The following is a 6,704-nucleotide window of genomic DNA, read 5'->3' on the forward strand; positions in this document are numbered from 1 at the left end:
CCCCCCCGTTGTCCCGGCACCGTTTGTTTGCCCGTGCCCCCCCGTGCCCCCCCTGTGCCCCCCCCGTGCCCCCCCCGTGCCCCCCCCCCCGTGCCCCCCCCCGTGCCCCCCCGTGCCCCCCCGTGCCCCCCTTCCCAGGAGTGGCCCACCTGTTTGCGCGAGCATTTGCGTCTTCGCGTGAGCCGCGCTTCCTGCGTGCGTGCGAGCGCTCGGGCGAGCTGGTGTGGCGCAAGGGGCTGCTCAAGAAGGGTCCCGGCGTGTGTCACGGCGTGGCCGGCAACGCCTACCTGTTCCTGCTGCTGCACCGCCTCACCGGGGAGCAGAGACACCTCTACCGCGCACAGAGGTCGCACACACACCACACACACACCGCGCACACACACACAGCATACACACATACACACCGCACACATACACACACACACCGCACACACAGCATACACACACACACCACACACACACACCACACACACACACACCACACACACCACACACACACACACACACACACACCACACACACACACCACACACACACACCACACACCACACACACACACACACACACACACACACACACACACACCACACACACACACACCACACACACACACACACCACACACACCACACACACACATCACACACACCGCACACACACACACCACACACACACCACCCACACACACACCACACACACACCACACACCACACACACCACACACACCACACACATCACACACACCGCACACACACACCGCATACACACACACACACCACACACACACCACACACACCACACACACACATCACACACACCGCACACACACACACCACACACACACCACCCACACACACACCACACACACCACACACACCACACACACCACACACATCACACACACCGCACACACACACACACACCGCACACACACACACACATCACACACACACACCACACACACACCACCCACACACACACACCACACATCCACCCGTGTCCCCCCTTGACTCCTTCCCCCCGTGTCTCCCCGCGTCTCCCCACGTCTCCCCACGTCTCCCCGTGTCTCCCCGTGTCTCCCCGTGTCTCCCCGCGTCTCCCCGCGTCTCCCCGCGTCTCCCCGTGTCTCCCCGTGTCTCCCCGCGTCTCCCCGTGTCTCCCCGTGTCTCCCCGCGTCTCCCCGTGTCTCCCCGCGTCTCCCCGCGTCTCCCCGTGTCTCCCCGTGTCTCCCCGTGTCTCCCCGCGTCTCCCCGTGTCTCCCCGCGTCTCCCCGCGTCTCCCCGTGTCTCCCCGTGTCTCCCCGCGTCTCCCCGCGTCTCCCCGCGTCTCCCCGTGTCTCCCCGTGTCTCCCCGTGTCTTTCCGCGTCTCCCCGTGTCTCCCCGTGTCTCCCCGCGTCTCCCCACGTCTCCCCGTGTCTCCCCGCGTCTACCCGTGTCTCCCCGTGTCTCCCCGCGTCTCCCCGCGTCTCCCCGCGTCTCCCCGCGTCTCCCCGCGTCTCCCCGTGACTCTCTCTCTCACCGTGACTCCCTGTCTCCCCGCGTCTCCCCGCGTCTCCCCGCGTCTCCCCATGTCCCCGTGTCTCTGTGTCTCCGCGTCTCCCCGCGTCTCCCCCCAGGTTTGCGGAGTTCCTGTGGACCCCGGAGTTTGCGTCGGGGGCGCGCACCCCGGACGCGCCGCACAGCCTCTTCGAGGGTCTGGCCGGCACCGCCTGCTTCTTGCTCGACCTGCTCAACCCCGACAGCGCACACTTGCCCCTGTTCGACGCCTTGCTCTGAGCGCGCGGCGCCACCACGCGCACAACCACACGGCACAACCACGTGGCACAAACACACGGCACAACCACGCGGTTAGGTAGATGCCCGTGCCTATCACCACCACCACCGCTTCACCACCACCGCCACCACCACCGCCGCCACCACCGCCACCACCGCCACCACCGACACCACCTCCACCGCCACCACCTCCACCACCACCTCCACCACCACCGCCACCACCGACACCACCTCCACCACCACCGCCACCACCTCCACCACCACCGCCACCACCGACACCGCTGCCGACGCTCAAGCCCCACCACGCCACTCGCTCACCCCGACAGCACAAACAGCTTCACCACCACCGCTGCTGCTGCTGCTGCTGCTTGTTGTTGTTGTTGTCGTCGTGTTTAGTTTGTTGTCCTTACCGCGGTTGGCTACGTACGGCGTGAAAGAAGTTCAACGCACACACGCACAGACACACACACAGACACACACACAGACACACACACAGACACACACACAGACACACACACAGACACACACACAGACACACACACAGACACACACAGACGCACACACGCACACACACACAGACACACACACACAGACACACACAGACACACACACAGACACACACACAGACACACACACACAGACACACACAGACACACACACACAGACACACACACACAGACACACACACACAGACACACACAGACACACACACAGACACACACACAGACACACACACACACACAGACACACACACACACAGACACACACACAGACACACACACACAGACACACACACACAGACACACACACAGACACACACACAGACACACACACAGACACACACACAGACACACACAGACACACCTAGACACAGACACACACACACACCTATACACACAGACACACACAGACACACACACAGATACTTACACACACACACGCACAGACACACACACCACCACCACTTCGTAACCCTCTTTCGCTGCGCCTGTACCACTCCCCGCGTGCACTAGTTATTTATTTATTTAAGTCTCCGTTCGTCGGCAGCGTTTTCCTCGTCGACGATGCTTTCCGTGCGTCGTCACCGCCGCCGTTACGTCCACCGATCCACAGCCGGCCCAGCCACTAAGTGACCCTTGCAATTGCAAAGAGCCCCGTGGCCTGCAGAGGCCCCCCTAGAGTCACTGCTGGCTAGTGGGTGCAAAACAATCCTACATCAAAGGGGCCTCCAACCAAATTTTGTTTCGGGCCCCCAAAGGTCTAGGGCCGGTTCTGGTGGTGAGGGTGAGTAGTGAGGGTGAGTGAGTGGTGAGGGTGAGTGGTGAGGGTGAGTGGTGAGGGTGAGTGATGAGGGTGAGTGATGAGGGTGAGTGGTGAGGGTGAGTGGTGAGTGATGGTGAGTGGTGAGCAGAGCCGGCCCAGCCACTAAACGACCCTTGCAATTGCAAAAGGCCCCGTGGCCAGCAGAGGCCCCCCTAGAGTCACTGCTGGCTAGTGGGTGCAAAACAATCCTACATCAAAGGGGCCTCCAACCAAATTTTGTTTTAGGGCCCCCAAAGGTCTAGGGCCGGTTCTGCACCGCTCCGATATGGTCGCAGTGAGCCGGCGTGTCACCGCCCCGAGGTTTGTAGGAGCGATCGTTTTCCTCCTCCACTCGCACGGGCCGGGGATCGCCCCGCTGCTGCTGCTGCTGCGGGTATCTTGAAATCGTGCGAACGACGGGCAGTACAAGGGCCACGGGTCTTTCTTGGTTCTTTGGGTAAAGTCGTCACGTGGAAGGAAGATAATAAAATGATAAAAATAAAATGTGATAGAATGATAGAATTAAAACAATAAAATAATACAAATAAAACAATAAAATAATGAAAATTAAACTTAATAAAAAATGAAACAATAAAATGATAAAACTAAAACATAATAAAATAATAAAAATAAAACAAAAAAATAATAGAAATAAAACTAAATAATAAAAAGAAACCAATAAAATAATAAAAAATAAAAATTTATAAAATAATAAAAATAAAACAATTAAATAATTACATTTAAACATAATAGAACAAAAATAAAACAATAAAATAATAAAACATAATAAAAGAACAGGTCTGTCGGAAAGACGGCGTCTGAAACGTGAGAATTGTATTTTATTGTGTTTTATTATTTTATTAATAAAAATAAAACATAATGAAATAATTCTCAGGTGAGAATTATTTTTACTCTTAGTTCTTTCGGTAAAGTCACCACGTTGGTAAAAAATGAAATAAAATAAATAAAAACAAAACAATGAAAATCACGACGTTTCGGAGGCAACACAAGACGTCGTGATTTTCACAGTTTTATTTTTATTAATTTTAATTTCATTTTTTTACCTACACGGTGACTTTACCGAAAGAACCAAGAAGATGAATCCTTGCAGTCACGAAAGCTTCAAATCTAGAAGAAAAAAAAGAGAATTTTTTTATTAAGTTTTATTTTTATTATTTTTGTTATTTCCATTCTACATGACGACTTTACCGAAAGAACCAAGAAGATGAATCCTTGCAGTCACGAAAGCTTCAAATCTAGAAGAAAAAAAAGAGAATTTTTTTATTAAGTTTTATTTTTATTATTTTTGTTATTTCCATTCTACATGACGACTTTACCGAAAGAACCAAGAAGATGAATCCTTGCAGTCACGAAAGCTTCAAATCTAGAAGAAAAAAAAGAGAATTTTTTTATTAAGTTTTATTTTTATTATTTTTGTTATTTCCATTCTACATGACGACTTTACCGAAAGAACCAAGAAGATGAATCCTTGCAGTCACGAAAGCTTCAAATCTAGAAGAAAAAAAAGAGAATTTTTTTATTAAGTTTTATTTTTATTATTTTTGTTATTTCCATTCTACATGACGACTTTACCGAAAGAACCAAGAAGATGAATCCCTGCTGCAGTTACATCAAAATGTGAGGGCCGTGGGCTCGAGCGATGAGCACGCGTCACGAACGGCGAGACGTTGATTCCCTCCTCCCTGCCCCAGCGAGCATTGTCACATGGCACCGGCGCCTCTGTTCAAGGTATTAAATTGGTGGAATTCCTCCACAAATGTGGCTGTCGCCTGATTGTTCCCGTTGTAATTACTGGCGAATGTTGTGGTGGGTTTACTCTGCAACACACAGGATTGTGAATGTTGTGGTGGGTTTACTCTGGAAACACACAGGATTGTGAATGTTGTGGTGGGTTTATTCTGGAAACACAGGATTGTGAATGTTGTGGTGGGTTTATTGTGCCAACACACAGGCGGTTAGTGCTGTACTGGTAACTTAGTGATTGTGATTGTACTCAGATTGTGAATGTTGTGGTGGGTTTATTCTGCCAACACACAGGCGGTTAGTGCTGTACTGGTAAGTTAGTGATTGTGATTGTACACAGATTGTGAATGTTGTGATGGGTTTATTGTGCCAACACATATGCGGTTAGTGCTGTACTGGTAACTTAGTGATTGTGATTGTACTCAGATTGTGAATGTTGTGATGGGTTTATTGTGCCAACACACAGGCGGTTAGTGCTGTACTGGTAAGTTAGTGATTCTACTCAGATTGTGAATGTTGTGGTGGGTTTACTCTGGCGGAGGAGCGACGCTCACAACAACGAGCGGAGCGCCGGGTGGCTAAAGCACAGCAAGTTGGCACAGTAGGGGGCACAGGTGGTGCATCAGCCAGTCATCTCGGTCATCTCAGTCAGTCGACCCGTGGCACCTGCTGGGTCTGCCCCGTGACCTCCTGCCAGCGGGCGTTCGACACTTCACGTGGCAGCCTCAAGGTGCACTTGGCCTGGCACAAGCGTCGTGGTGACGTCACCGCCACTTAGTGGCGAATGGCGGTTGTTGTGTGTGGTGTGTGTGGGGTGGTGTGTGTGGAGTGGTGTGTGATGGTGTGTGTGGTGTGTGTGGAGTGGTGTGTGTGGGGTGGTGTGTGTGGTGTGTGTGGGGTGGTGTGTGTGGGGTGGTGTGTGTGGTGTGTGGGGTGGTGTGTGTGGGGTGTGTGTGTGGGGTGGTGTGTGTGGTGTGTGTGTGTGGGGTGGTGTGTGTGGGGTGGTGTGTGTGGTGTGTGTGTGTGGGGTGGTGTGTGTGGGGTGGTGTGTGTGGGGTGTGTGTGTGTGGTGTGTGTGTGGTGGTGTGTGTGGGGTGTGTGTGTGGGGTGGTGTGTGTGGTGTGTGTGTGTGGGGTGGTGTGTGTGGGGTGTGTGTGTGGGGTGGTGTGTGTGGGGTGGTGTGTGTGGTGTGTGTGTGTGGGGTGGTGTGTGTGGTGTGTGCGTGTGGGGTGGTGTGTGTGGGGTGGTGTGTGTGGGGTGGGGTGTGTGGTGTGTGTGTGGTGTGTGGGGTGGGGTGGTGTGTGTGGGGTGGGGTGTGTGGTGTGTGTGTGTGGGGTGGTGTGTGTGGGGTGGTGTGTGTGGGGTGTGTGGTGTGTGTGTGGTGTGTGGTGTGTGTGGGGTGGTGTGTGTGGTGTGTGTGTGGTGTGTGTGTGGTGTGGTGTATGTATGTGTGTGGTGTGTATGTGGTCTGTGTGGTAGAATAAGCAACGGAGCGTGCACACCGGGGGTGAGAACAACTTTTATTTTCACTTCTCTCTCATCGCATTGCCAGTGGTTTGCCCACAACAACAGCAGCAGCGACGCCATCGGGGGGGGGGGGGGCAGTTGGCAGCTGATGGGCAGGCCGGGCCTAGATCAGCTTCTTCATCGCTAAACCACCAGCACCACCACCACTACACCACCACTACACCACCACTACACCACCACTACACCACTACACCACCACCACCACCACTACACCACCACTACACCACCACTACACCACCACCACCACTACACCACCACTACACCACCACTACACCACCACTACACCACCACTACCACCACCACCACCACTACACCACCACCACCACTACACCACCACCA

Source organism: Lethenteron reissneri, chromosome 69 (assembly GCF_015708825.2).
Source record: "Lethenteron reissneri isolate LAM-NWPU_2019-01 chromosome 69, ASM1570882v1, whole genome shotgun sequence".
Classification (NCBI taxonomy): domain Eukaryota; kingdom Metazoa; phylum Chordata; class Hyperoartia; order Petromyzontiformes; family Petromyzontidae; genus Lethenteron; species Lethenteron reissneri.